At 40.3% G+C, this 15118-nt stretch overlaps 1 protein-coding gene across 1 annotated transcript in view; it reads right to left on the bottom strand.

Moving 5' to 3' along the window:
• The window catches only part of MMP16 (matrix metallopeptidase 16), a 734678-nt gene that overhangs the window by 199504 nt on the left and 520056 nt on the right, over positions 1-15118 (bottom strand). The gene's annotated exons all lie outside the window — the stretch shown is intronic.

Below are 15118 nucleotides of genomic sequence, written 5' to 3'. Positions count from 1 at the left end.
GAGATGTTTAAATCAATCTCAAGCAGAAAAATGTTATTAGCCAAGTGGTGGAAATGCCCACTGAAAAACCATTTCATTAAAGTGGAGAAAAAGCCTCAACTTTATTTCATATGCAGACGGAATAGGAGGGAACTCCCTGAAGCAGCCATTCGTTGGTGAAATAAGAGCCTTGTTGGATTTTGACATCGGTTCCTTATCTTCACTTCAATGCTGAATATGTTATTGCAGGATAATCACTGTGTCGGATCACGATCCTAGTTTTGTTAACAGCTGTGAAGATAAGTAAAACTTTTCCTTTGGTTCTTTTACCTGTTCCCTGTGCACAGTGGTGGGATATGTTCCCATTTTGAAAGATTACATTTTTGAGGAATAGTGGAGTTTTTTGCCCATGATACAAAATAAGAACGGCTAAAAAACTCTTTGGGTTGCCGTCTGCATATGACATAAAGTTGAGGCTTTTTCTCCACTTTAATGAAATGGTTTTTCAGTGGGCATTTCCACCACTTGGCTAATAACATTTTTCTGATTGAGATTGATTTATATTGTTATTATTAATATTTTTCTAGTAAGAGATGTTTAAATACCTAATTGGTATAAATGCAAATGAGTCGAGTCGAGTTTCTTCCATTTGAAAGGAAGCTCTGAAATGAGAGAGAATAGGATGAAGTTAAGAGGTGATAGGCTCAGGAGTAATCTAAGGAAATACATTTTTACAGAAAGGGTGGTAGATGTGTAGAACAGTCTCCCAGAAGAGGTGGGAGACAAAGACTGTCTGAATTCAAGAAAGCATGGGATAGGTATGTGAGATCTCTTAGAGAAAGGAAGAGATAATGGTTACTGCTGATGGGCAGATTGGATGGGCCATTTGGCCTTTATCTGCCATCATGTTGCTATGTTTTACAAATATAGAAACAGAGAAATATAACAAGGTTTATAAACATATGGAGGTCTTGAAATTTATGTACCAGAACAACATTTTTTTTATTGAGCTAAATAAAAGAGGGATCCCAATCTACAAATATTGCATGGGTTGGGGGCTAAAGTAATAATTTCTAGTCTTGTACATCTAACTATTAAACTTCCAAAGATCTAATTAGAAGTGATTATTATAAATTATAGCTCAATATATCTGGAAGTGCTGTTCCACTTAATTTCCTGCTCGCAATCAGTATTACTCATGCTTTTGATCTACTGTGGCTTTTCTTATTCTAAGCAAAAAAAAAAGAAAATAAAAAGCATCACATAAATGGTTTATTAATGAACTACACAAAATCAGCTTGCAAAAATCTATCATTCTCTCAATCTAATGTATTGCTGAATCTCCACCCCCCCCCCCAAAAAAAAAAAAAAAGAGTAACTTAAGGTAGAGATGATTAGCAGACATTGGTTACAATGATTCAGCTGCAGTAAGTCAGCTGAATCAGATCAAAAGGATTGTACAGATGCTGTACTTCAAGCAGTATGAAAAAAAAAACTACAAAAAACTGACCAGTGCAATTTTAAGCCTGTTTTCCTGCACAAATCTTGTCAAGGGAATACTAAGCATCTCTGAGATTTTATATCACCCTGGCAGCTGTGTTAATTGGCTGCTCTGACCCTGCAGCCTGTTTTGTACATTTTACATTTTTAATTATAAGCAGAATAGTGCAATTTTATGAGCATTTTGATGGGTGAAAGGACCTAGAATTCATATACTCTCAGACATCGAAAACTTAATTTGCAGTAACAGTCAGCTTGAATGCTTCTGAATTTTAATCAGAGCACATAAATGCAATTTGGTAGCAATTTCTGGAATTTACTTCCTTAGGGATTAAACTTTTTTTTGAAATAAAGCACACCTGCTGCTGCTGCTGTTTAATATTTAGTAGATGGAATTCTTCTGTCTAGACTACAGATTTATGAAGTCATGAGAAACAATTTCCTATCACTTGAAAGAGGAAACTTTAAACCACCAATGGTGTTCTCTAGGGGCAATGTCATCAAATGGGTTAGTTTTGAGCAGAACAACAAAAAATGGAACCAACAGATCTTTTAGATCAAAAACACAAAATACTAACCCCCTCATCTATTAAACTGTGCTAGCAGTTTTTTGTGCAGTGAACTGCGCTGAATGGCCGCGCTGCTCCTGATGCTCATAGCGCAGTTTAATAGAAGAGGGGGGTTGGAAAAATTGCACAGGAGTGGAAGCAATGTACCACTTTTATATAAATAATAAAAATATATATAACGGAAGAGAAAAAGCCTCAGAAACAGTTAGTGGCCTCACAACAATTCAAGTTCAAATGCCACCTTTATAGAATCACAGGCTGCTCCACTTTCCTCCTAAACCAGTGGTCTCAAACTCAAACCCTTTGCAGGGCCACATTTTGGATTTGTAGGTACTTGGAGGGCCGCAGAAAAAATAGTTAATGTCTTATTAAAGAAATAACATTTTTGCATGAGGTAAAACTTTTTATAGTTTATAAATCTTTCCTTTTGGCTAAATCTTAATAATAATATTGTCATTTATAGCTAAAGAGACATATGATCAAGAAACTATTTTATTTTACTTTTGTGATTATGATAAACATACTGAGGGCCTCAAAATGATACCTGGCGGGCCGCATGTGGCCCCTGGGCCGCAAGTTTGAGACCACTGTCCTAAACCCTCTGCTCCTCCTCCTCCATTATCCATCTCGGTAAATAACACTCATCGTTCCAGTCTCCTCTGCTCGCAACCTTGGAGTCGTCTTCGATTCTGACCTCTCATTTTCTACACACATCCAACCAACTGCTAAGGCCTGTCGCTTCTCTCTCTACATCACCAAAATTCACCCCTTCCTTGTCCACACTCTCATAACCTCATGCTTAGATTACTACAATCTATTTCTGGTCTCCCGCAGTGCCTCCTCTCCCCCCTCCCCCCTGCAATCTATGCAAAACTCAGCTGCACGACTCATCTTCTACCAACCTCACTACACTCATGTCACCCCTCTCCTTAAATTACTTTACTGATTCCTTATCTGCCCTCGCATATAGTCCAAGCTCCTATTGCTGACCTACAAGTGTGTTCATTCTGCTGCCTTTCAATATCTCTCTTCTCTTTTCTCTCCTTATACATCTCCCAGAGAACTCCATTCCTCAGATAAACTGCTCTTAGCTGTACCCTTCTCCACTGCCAATTCCAGACTTTGTTCCTTTCATCTAGATGCCCCCTGTGCCTGGAATAAATTACCTGAGTTTGTCCACCAAGCCAACTGAAAACCCACCTTTTTGATTATAGCCTTCAATCCATAACCCTACTCCCCACTATCCACCAACCCAGCATGCAGATTAACTGTTCCCCTTAACTGTATCCATGACATCCTGTTTGTCTGTCTTGTCTGTTTAGATTGTAAGCTCTTTCGAGCAGGGACTATCTTTGTGACTCTATACAGCGCTGTGTACGTCTGGTAGCCCTATAGAAATAATTAATAGTAATAGTATTTATTTATTTACTTATTTAGTTTTTTATTCCGTTTTCCCCAAAGAGCTCAGAATGGGATACAGGTTAAATATATATAATGTACAGTTACAGTTAACAGGTGACATAGGGCTTCATTTACTAAGCTGCGATAGCGTTTTTAGCGTGCACTAAACCCGCACTACATGGCTAGAACTAACGCCAGCTCAATGCTGGCATTAGCGTCTAGCGCGCACGGCAATTTAGTGCATGCTAAGCGCGTGCTAAAACCGCTATCGCAGCTTAGTAAAGGAGCCCATAAATTCAGTACCAATTTACGATACAAGTTTTTATCCTAACTTGACACATACTAGGGGTCTAAAAGGTTGTAAAAGCAAGAAATTCCTTAATCACTCTTTAGCATCTCAGGCAGCTTCTCATGAAAAAGAATTTTGATCATTGTTGCTCACAGCTGTTTCTTACAGACATTTTAGAAAACAGCTAAAAACCTATCTTTTCTCCAAATATCTGACTAGCTGATACATTCAAATATACGATTATGTTTAATGTTTATAATCTTTTGTAAACTGCATAGAACTTTTTGGCAATGCGGACTATAAGTACAATGTTATGTTATGTTATGCAAGATGTTTTAATAGAAGTTTTTATCCTAACATGACACATACCAATGATCTTGTACCAATGTACATTTCTTTGTAATCTTTTGGTCATGGGCAGGGGAGTTAGGTAAAGAGGAATGTTTTTATTGCTTTTCTAAACCTGAGGAGTCCTTCAAGGGATTAGGCATCTGATTTGCGAGGGAAGTCAATTCCAGTGGCTCAGTATAAAGTGTGAGTAGGAACTTCATTTGGCGGTTTGCAGTTGAAAAGCACGACCAGAGGACATGTTGAGACATAGTTCATCCTGGGAGTGGAGGTATGGAAGCGGCACGTATGGAAGGAGCTTGGTCGTCACGTAGCCTAGCACCATGCCGTGCAAGGATTTGAACACTAGCTTCAAGCTCTTGAAGACACAAATAGTGAAGAACAGAGCTCTGAAAACCTTGCAAAAAAAACAAAAACAAAAAAAACCAAACTCCTACATGGTGGAAAAATTCAAATCCAGAAAACCACAAATTTATTTATTTATTCAATTTTCTATACCGTTCTCCCAGGAGAGCTCAGAATGGTTTACATGAATTTATTCCCTGTCTGTGCCAGTGGGCTCATAATCTATCTAGTGTACCTGGGGCAATGGAGGGATTAAGTGACTTCCCCAGGGTCACAAGGAGCAGCATGGGTTTGAACCCACAACCTCAGGGTGCCGAGGCTGTAGCTTTAACCACTGCGCCACACTCTCAACTTAAATAAACCGTGGACAATAATCTTTCTTTCACATTCTCCGAACAATAATCTTCTTCCATCACATTCCCGATAGAAATTTCTGTTTTGTCGAAACTCACCGTCTGCTTCAGGTGAATGTGATGGAAGAAGATTATTGTTCGGAGAATGTGAAAGAAAGATTATTGTCTTAGGTTGCTTTGAGTATGCTTGTGCTGAATGAATTTGTGGATTTCTGGAATTGAATTTTTCCACATTGCAGGAATTTTTTTGCAAGGTTGTGGGAGCTCTGTTCTTCACGGTTTGTTTATTAAGCAGATGAGTTTTTTATGCCTGTGATTATACAAAAGGTGGCATTTGAACTTGAATTGTTGTGAAGCTACTAACAGTTTCGAAGGCTTTTTCTCATCCATTATATATTTTTATTATTTATATAAACATGGTGCATTGCTCCCACTCCTGTGCAATTTTTCCAACAGCTAACACATTTGCTCCTCTTTTTAAGAAGCTGTGTTAGGCTTTTTTTTTATTGCCAGCCAAGGAAGTATTAGCTCTGACGCTCATAGGAATTCTATGAGCTGCAGGCGATTAAAAAAAAAAAGGCGTGGATTTCTTATGCTAAAGCCAGGGGTTATCTCTCTTGGAGGGATTTTTTTTTTCTTCATCACCCATGTAAATGTGTAATGCAATATTGTATGAAAAAATATGTCTTCTTTGAGCCCTTCCAACTGACAGCTCGAATGGACGAAGGAAAACCATAAGTGCAGTTTGAATATTAAACGATATCCTCTCTCAGTTAAAGGACCTTATTTTCCTTTATATTTGATTCAAATATTTGTTAATGTTTGTTAATACGACTCGCTATATTAAATTTTGGATCTAATTGGAGGACTTGAGCTGAAGTTAAGCTATATATCTTATTTTTCTTGATAATTATTGGTTGTGCTTTAATTGTTTGCTTTTCTTCAACTTTCTGTACAAGTGGATACTTGATTGGTAAAATTAAAATTTGATTTTTTAAAAAGAAGCCTAACATGGCTTCGTAAAAGGAGCCCTTAGTGTTTTGTGTTTTTAGTTTGGAGCATACCACAGCAGTAATGAACCTCATTCTCATATGTCGAGGGTGTGTAGTCTTTCAGTGTGCTCGAAAATACTTTTTTAAATCAAGCCTGCGGCACCCAACATTATGTGAAATATTTCGGTATCTTTCCGACACATTTTCTTGGTCTTGGGATTTCTTTTGATACTCTCCACACATTCACAGAGTAAAAGCTTGGGACTGATGTATCTGCAATCAATTCCATTCTTGTGTTTTTGTCTTTTAACAGTATGTCTGACTTTTTTTTTCCCATCCAGCTTGTTATCGCTATTCACGGGGATGACCCAAGTTATTATAACCTCTTCATTCTCCACAGTTCTCAAGGTCATGATCCCAAAGTCTTTCCAGTACAGTGATATTGTAATGTTTACAAAATTTCCAATGAATAAAATGTAGTACCTTGTTATGCCTTCCCCTTAATTTACCTTTTCTGTCATCAGCACTTCACAGCTAGCTACAAAATGATTAATTGCTTCTAGCTCTTTATTATTATTACTACATAATGTACAGATGTTTGTTGTACCATTTTTTTAGGGTTTTGTGAATGATCTCATCTATAATAACACTGACCATGGCTGCAACTATCAATCTCTCCTAGGAGTGGAGAAGCAGCCTGATGTTTAGTGCAGTGAGCTGAGAACCAGGGGAAGTGAGTTCCGTTCCTTGGCATGCACTTAACTCTCACTGGCCCAGGTACAAAAAACAGATTATGAGTCCACTAGGGACAGAGATATTCCCTGTATATAACATATACGCTGCTTTGGTTGTACCACAGAAAGGCAGCATACCGAATGTATAACCCAGTGTATCGCAAACTGTGTGCCGACACACTGGTGAAGAGGAGAATCATCCACGTGACGAGAGGCACGTCCTGTAGGAAGTCAGCCGGCGCAGATTGCTCTCCTCCTGGCCAGCGTCTATCTTTCTCTCCCTGTACCTCCTGGATCCCTCCACCAGCGGGTTGCGGCCAGATGAGCCTCCGCACATGCGTGGCCGTCGATGCGATGACATCATGCATGCGTGTGACGCCATTGTGTCGACATCTGTGCACTTCTGGGTGCCTTCTGGCCGGAGCACTGGATTTAGTGTGTCACCGGCCGGAAAGTTTGCGAGACACTGGTATAACCCTTAAGTTTCAGTTTGCCTATCCTTAAATCATTCATATAACTAGGCTTGATCCACATATAATTCCTGGAGTTGCACTATATATTTTCCACTTTATTTGTGCATTTGCCATTGCTTTTTTTTTTTTTTTTTCTTATCTGCTGATCTAATTCTTTAAGGAGCTGTTTCTTCTGGTTTTGCACATTCCGTTGTTCCATTCCTGTACATACAAGCAGATTCTCGCTCGTTCCTTCTGTCTGTCCAAATTCAATGCTGGAACTGGAGTCTAGATGCTTGCTTTCGTACTTCAACACATTTTGTGCGTTTGAAACTGTTGATGTTGCTAAATAGGTCTGGAGGACTAGGATGGTAGCTTTCTATGGGATTCATTTTCAAAAAACGACATCGAAAAAATGACATAACAGAAACACATCTACTGGCAACATGTCCAAAGCATATAATCAAAACAAAAAAAAAAAAAAGTCACACAACTCTAGTTGCCAAAATCAAGACATCTGCAAAGTGGGCGTTGTGTAGGTGTGATGTGCATGGCATTAGGAGACATATGTTTTGCCACCATAAGAGACAGCAATATGATTTGTTTAGGTGCTTTAAAGGCAAATAAGGTGAGGAACAAATTGTCTTTTTACCCACTAGCGATTTGGTTGTGTTGGAGACTGGAGAGCAAGAAGTGAGCATTTGAAATACTGAAGAGTTTCTGAATGCTCTTTTGCCTGTGTCCCTCTCTGAACCCCTAACTGCCCTGCTTCTTTGTCTGCCACTCTCCCATCCCACACTCACACTTGCCAGACCCCAGTCACCCCCTTCCCCCATCCCTCTAGTTACTTCTTGTCTCCCACCCACACTTCCACTCCTTCTCCACTCTCAGTCAGTCACCATAGCCTATGTCACTGTGCTGTCTCTGTGTCAGGAGCTCAAGTTTCAAATTTATTAAAAAAAAAATTTATACCGCTTAATCAAATTTCTAGGTGGTGTACAAAATAAAAAAGTATCTTAAAAACAAGTTAAAATTAAATTATTAAACAGAACCAGGGTAGGTTAGTAAACACATACCAAAACATATAAACTAACTTCACACAATTAGGAAAGAAGGGTGAGAATTACAATCTTTGAGAAAAAGAGCACAGTTAGGGGAAAAAACAATAGGTAAGGGTAAAAAGCTATAAAGCTTGTTTTAGTCCTTAAAAGTACAGTTGTTATCCAAAAGCATATTGGAACAGGAATGTTTTTAATTTTGCTTTAAATTGCTATAGCACGGATTCAATATGTAAATGATTAGGCAGCGAATTCCAGAGAGAAGGTGCAGTGACAGCGAAATTGTTGGATCTCAACGCATTGATTAATTTTAATAATGGTATGACAAGGAGATTCTATGGCATAGAAGAAAGAGATTTAGAGGGACTATAAGGAATTAAGAGTCTATCAATGAACTCTGGTTGATTATATGAGCGAGTTGTAAAAGTTAAGAGTAATTAATTCTATGTTCAACGGGTAGCCAATGTGCGTTGAACAGAAGAGGAGAAACATGATCATATTTATTTGCGCCATAAATAATCTATACAAGAAATTACCAAAAAATGGATCAGTATATTCATGGAAGCTGGGTCTAGTCGTTTAGAGAGAGGGAAAGCATTTCTGAACAACCGTACTAATATGATTGTGATAGGAAAATTTACAGTTAAAAGTGACTCCAAGCAGCTTTAAAGTGGGTACGACTTTAATTGGGAGAAATTCAAATTTTAAGGGGGTCTGAAGAGTTATTCCATCTTTAAAGGGAAAGATCATTAGTTTTGATTTATTGATGTTAAAGGACAACCTATTTGAATCTAACCACAATTTGATTTTTTCTAGTTTGTGGTTGATGGATGCAACATCTTCTATGTTATTAAGATCGATGGGATGGATTAACTGCACATCGAGCTGGAGAGTGAGTGCTAATTCTGCCACCTGTATGTATGTGGAATGTGTGGAAATACTGCTGTTACTGTGTGTGTCTAAGGACCGTTTGTCAGAGGTAGGAGAGTGTCTGGGTGTTAAGAACATAAGAGTTGCCATACTGGGACACATCGAAGGTCCATCATGCCATATTGATTGAGTGTTTGGAGTTAATTGGTCTTTCAGGTAATGTGTTAAAATGGATTCAGGGTTTTTTAACTAAACGATCATATCAAGTCTATAGTGATTATAAACAATCCAGCAGCTGGGTAAACTCTTGCGGAGTGCCGCAGGGCTCTTCTCTATCTCCAACATTGTTTAACATTTACCTTGCCTCATTGGGAAACTTATTGCAAAGCTTAAAAGTCAAATTCTATATCTATGCAGACGATATCACTATCCCCCTTACAACCCTGTTGCCTGAAACAGGGTTGCCTGTCATTCATTTTAAAACAGATCGAGTTATGGATGCACAAATTCAAATTAAAACTCAACTCAGACAAAATCAAATTTTTCTTAGCAAGTCCAAATGATAAAATTAAAGACTCAACAATTTTTGTGAATGGTCAGGCCTTCCCTATTGAAGATTCCATAAAAATTCTGGGAGTGACTCTGGACCGACACCGTACCCTAAATGTACACACGGATTTATTGGTTAGGAAATGCTTCTCGATATTATGGAAACTCAGAACCATCAGAAAATATTTTGACGCAGTATCATTCCGCTTATTGGTTCAATCTTCCATTCTAAGCATACTTGACTACTGTAACATCATTTATTTGGGAACCTACATAAAAACCCTCCAGAGGCTCTGTCATTCAAAATTCAGCAGTTTGACTGATTTTTAGGTTGTGAAAATGGAACACATTAGTCCCTATTATCAAAAACTCCACTGGCTGCCCCTGGAAGCACAAGTTTTGTTTAAATTTTTTTGCCTTTGTTACAAATCAATATTTGGCCTGGCCCATATGTACCTGGTTTCTCAATTTAATCTGGACAGTGCTATTAGGCCCACACAGAATTCATATGTTCACCTAACCATCATTAAAGAATTGCCACTACAAAAGATTCCTGGACAGAACTCTTGCCTCCCAGGCAGGTAAATGGAACAAATGGCTGGGTAACATTATCATGCATTCCTCATCCTACTTCAATTTTAGAAAATCAATAAAAACAAAATTTTTTAATCGATTATAACCTAAGAATCTTATAGTGTTTCACTACTCCCATCCTGTACCTTATATTCAATGACTTTGTAATGTAACCAATTCGCTGATTGTCCAGCACTTCTTATTGTAAACCGCCTCAAACTATTATGGCTTTGGCGGTATATAAAAAAATAAATTATTATTATTATTATCAAGTCCAGTATCCTGTTTCCAACAGTACCACCCAGGTCACAAATACCTGGCAGGATCCCAAGGTGTAAATCAGATTTTATGTTATTTGTCCTAGGAATAAGTAGTGGATTTTAGGAAATTACACCTTTTTAAAACCCTGTTAAGCTACATTCTCTGGCAACAAATTCCATAGTTTAATTAAACGTTGAGTGAAGAAACATTTTCTCTGGTTTGTTTTAAATATACTAATTTGAAGTTTCATCACATGTCCCCTAGTCCTAGTATTTTTTGAAATAGTAAACAAGCGATTCACATCTACCCTTACCACTCCACTCAGAATTATATAGACCTCTATCATATCTCCCCTGAGCGTCTCTTCTCCAGGCTGAAGAGCCCTAGTTGCTTTAGCCTTTCCTCATAGGGAAGTCATCCCAACCCTTTTATAATTTTTTTTTACCCTTCTCTGTACCTTTTCTAATTCTGCTATTTTTTTTTAGATGTGGCAACCAGAATTATACACATTACATTTTCATCTTTCTTTTCCATTCCTATCCTGATAATTTCTATCATTCTATTTGCTTTCTTAGCTGCCACCACACATTGTATCCTCAATGATGACACTTAGATCATTTTTCTGTCTGGGGAAGGGATCACTATGTGTGGTAGGTGTATGCGCACACAGTAGTGTTTGTGGGGATAGTGGGATACCCCGCAGGAGATATCCCAGGGTAAAAGTGTCCAGGTCCCACTCCTGCTTCCTGGAACTCACAGACCAGGAATGTATAGACAGATTTCACTTTGACAGGACTGCCATAAAGGACCTCTGTGAGCAGTTCAAACCTCTCCTCCAAGCCTGCACCTATACCCATCCACCTCAATGTCACCACTTTCCTTGCATTCCTGTGCACCAGGCGTTCACAGTCTGAACTAGCAACAAACACAGGTTTCAATCAGCCAGCCTTCCTCACCCAAATCCTGGAATACATCACCTTTCCTAGCACCATCCAAGCCCTCCAGGATACCATGACACAGTTCTATGCCATAGCCTACTTCCCCTCAGTCATAGGCACCAATGACTACATACATGTTGCACTCAGACTCCCCCCCCCCACTCCCCTCTGAGTGGACAAGGCCACTTACCACAACAGGAAAGCACTCTACTCTATGAAATGCAGGTTCTGTGTGATACCAAGGGATAGAAAGTGGATGTGTGTGCCTAAATATTCCAGCAATTAGGAATTTTCTGGAAATTAAACCAAAGGGAGATCACTGGCAGCTGGCTGCTAAGTAAGCACCAAAAAGACAAACCAACCCCAGACTCTTGTCTTTCCTGTCATCCCCAATACAGTCCCTCCCTACTAATGGGCCCATCCTCCCCCTTTCCCAAGGTAATCATAGCTGTCAATACCCCCCATCTCTCATTCTTCTTCCCCCACCCCACCCCAGGAGGCAGATTCTATCCCCAGCAAGCTTGGATTATGACCCCCATCATGCACCCCCAAAATGATGCAGAGGAGAAATACAATGGCAGACACAGGAGCAACATAGCCATCATTGAGCTTCGAAGAATAGATTTCAATGCCTGGATGGTTCTGGGATAGAGCACTTCTACAGACCTGATAAGGTAGCCCAAATCTTTATAGCATGCTGCATAACATGGTCCACTAAGAAGGCAACCTCTGGCAGAACCTCCTCCCTACCCCCACAGTAACAACAGTAGTAGTCACCAGATCATGAGGATGAGGAGCCCTCCCATCCACAGAGCTGACTATGGTGTGCTTCAGCAGGGTGTTTGCACCAGACAACACTTAATACAGACAAACTTCATGTAAATGTGAGTGAACAGTTTTATTTGTGCATTACATTTCTCACAAACCCCCTCCCCCACCCCCTTACCATGATACCCACCCTTCCTCCCTACCCATAATACTTATGACCCTTCCACCTTTCCCATAGGCACACACCTTCACACACCCAACACAGAGCCCACATCTGGGTCCTCTTGCCTACTTATTCCTCCTCTTGCCATTGCTTCAGCCCCTTCCTCATCCATGTCCCCTCTGGGATCTTCCTGAGCCCCCCCCCCCTTCCTATGTCAAAGCAGAAGCTGTGAAGGTTGCCTTTCAGCCCCAAAGTCATTGTCTGAGTCCCCTTCATCTACTGTGCTGCTCTCAATGTTCTCAGGAGTGCCAGATGCAACTACAGAGAAGGCTGTCCTGCTGAAATTAGGCCAATTGATGGCCCCTGCTGATGGCTGGCATGGCACCAACCCTAAAATAAGCCCTGGTCCCACCCAGCCCTGTTTGGCTGGGGATGGCCTTTTGCAGCTTCTGCAGTGCTGGAGGTAGGTGCGAGCATGCACTCAGTAGGGATCTGGGTGGTCTCCACAGCTGCATGGAGGTCCTGCAGATCTGTACATAATCTCAGCAGTTTATGTCAGATGTGTTTGCAAGACTAAACACAACCCCTTTCTCATCTGCTAGGTAGCGTGGAGGAGCTTCTGCTGCAGCTCATTCTACCGTCTCTGGGCATCCAACCCCTGGCACAGGAACTACAGCTTCTGCTGTCTATATTCATCCAGATTCAGGTTACGGCCCAAGAGTATCTGAGCCAAGCATATAAGCTGCCACCTGTGTTACTGGGGTCCCCTCCAGCCTTAATTGCCTCTCTCACTGCCCTCATCCAGCTCTCTGCCTTGATCCATGAACTCAGGGAGGGAAGAAGGTGCTGGAGCAGCAGTTGTCATTATCTGCACAGGAAAAGTGGAGGAGATGTAGTAGTTGGCCATCATTCCTATCCTTGGTCCTCCAGATACCTTTCCATTCACCCTTCCAGTTCCAGTGTCATGCAAGCCAAGGATGTCTGCACACCTGCCAGAGCCCAATGTGAATGTGAACTGTGTCCCTCAGTTGCTAAGGTGCTTGACAGCAACACAGCAAGATAAGGACAGACAGAAGGAATCAGTCAGATGACTTAAAGAGAAAATGGGCTCAGAGTAGGTATTATTATGATAAGGTTGTTTACAATGTAAGAAAAAATGTATTAATAAGAAGCTAGCAGAGTCTGGTAACAATCCCCATCAGTTCAAAACTATTAAAGATCTTATGGGGGTTGGGAGATCTTTAGAAGTGAATTCATGGAAGTTAACGCGAATGGACGTTGCCTGGAATGACATTATGGTCCTCTTTTATAAAGGCGCGCTAAGCACTTTAGCGCAGATTTAGCATGCACTAAATCAACGTGTGCACTAACCACTAATGCATCCATAGGACAGCATGCACGCATTAGCGTTTAGTGTGCTAATATTTAGCGCGCGCTAAAAAGCTTAGCGTACCTTTGTAAAAGAGGGGGTATGTGGCGCATATTTGTATTTATTTAGGCCCACTTTATGAAGTCAGGTTAGGCTTTTTTTTATTGCCAGCTGCAAGCAGTATTAGCTCTGACGCTCATAGAATTCCTGTGAACGTCGGAGCTAATACCGCTATGGCCAGTGATAAAAAAAAGCCTAATGTGGCTTCGTAAAGGGGAGGGGGTAGTTTGTGTATATCTAGAATGTTGTCTGAGGCAATTTACTCATTAATACATAGACTGTTATGAGCAAAACAGCAACAAATTAAAGGCCAGATTTACCAAGCTTGTTTCCCATAAACTCAGAATGGGAATAAAATGCTTAGCAAGCTAGGTCTGAGAGCTTTTAGAATTCTGAGAGAATTAGATAACACATCTAAAAATGATGAAGAGTCATGATGAAAATTTCCTAAAGCATTTCGGTGCAGAAAACAGCACTTGGGGGTAAATTCTATATAGGGCACCTAAAAAATAATCAGCAATGAAAAAAACCAAAGTTCAGCGCTATTCTATAAATGGTACTTAGAGTTAGACGTGGTCCATAGAAAAGTGCTTATGCCTTGGAATCATGACTAACTTTAGGTGCAAATTCTTGTGCCTAAATTAGGCAATGATCCTCCTTATTCTACAATTATGCACCTCAGTTTTAGGCATGTCTCCAATTTGCCCATAACTATCTCGTTTCCATGCCTCTTTTTGGGCTCATGTGTAAAATTTAGGTGCAGAGTCCGTGCCTAAAATGACACATGTAACATTTAATTAAATCAAATTAGCGCTAGTAATTGTATGTCAAGATGCCAATTAGTGCTAAATGCTCATTCTTCAATTAAGTTGCACACACAAATTTGCTGCATACCCAAATTTGCCTGGGCAACTCAAAGTGCCATATATAGAATTTACTCCTTTGTGTGCAGAAATTGACTTTTATAAAATTATCCTGTTGGCATGTAAGTAATCTTATGCATGTTTAGAAGTTATGTACTTAAGTCTATTTGGACAATGTAAAGGTGTTCCCCAGAAGTGGGGTTTGGGAGCAGTTAATAGTAGCAATATTCCATGCTACTGATACAGGGCAAGCAGTGGAGCTGAAAAACTAGTCGGTAACGAACTAGTTGTTGACCCCAAAATCCATACTGTGCTTTATTCTCAAAATTAATCGCATCATTGCCCACCCCCCCCTCCGTTGGGAGACCGGCAATGTCGCCTGACCTCACCAATACCTATGGCAGTGTCTCACACAAGTATTTCCCATTCCTAAATTGGAATAGCAATACCACAACATCTTATTGATCCTCTGGAAGAATCCCCATATCCGCAAAGCTACGATCCCACCTCCAACCCCACGAAACATGTCCCCCCACCAGGCAAAGCAGCACCCCCAACCACACTACTATACGTAAACCAGCAAGCAACAGCACAGAACTCACTAAACACCACAGCATGTCACCCCCCTTAAACCAGGGTGGGACCAGGTGGGCAAACTTTCCTCTTCATAGAGGAAGCTTCCTT

This window comes from Geotrypetes seraphini, chromosome 2 (assembly GCF_902459505.1).
Source record: "Geotrypetes seraphini chromosome 2, aGeoSer1.1, whole genome shotgun sequence".
Taxonomy (NCBI): domain Eukaryota; kingdom Metazoa; phylum Chordata; class Amphibia; order Gymnophiona; family Dermophiidae; genus Geotrypetes; species Geotrypetes seraphini.
The sequence above is the reverse complement of the archived record's forward strand: the minus strand, read 5'-3'. Positions and strand labels throughout refer to the sequence as shown.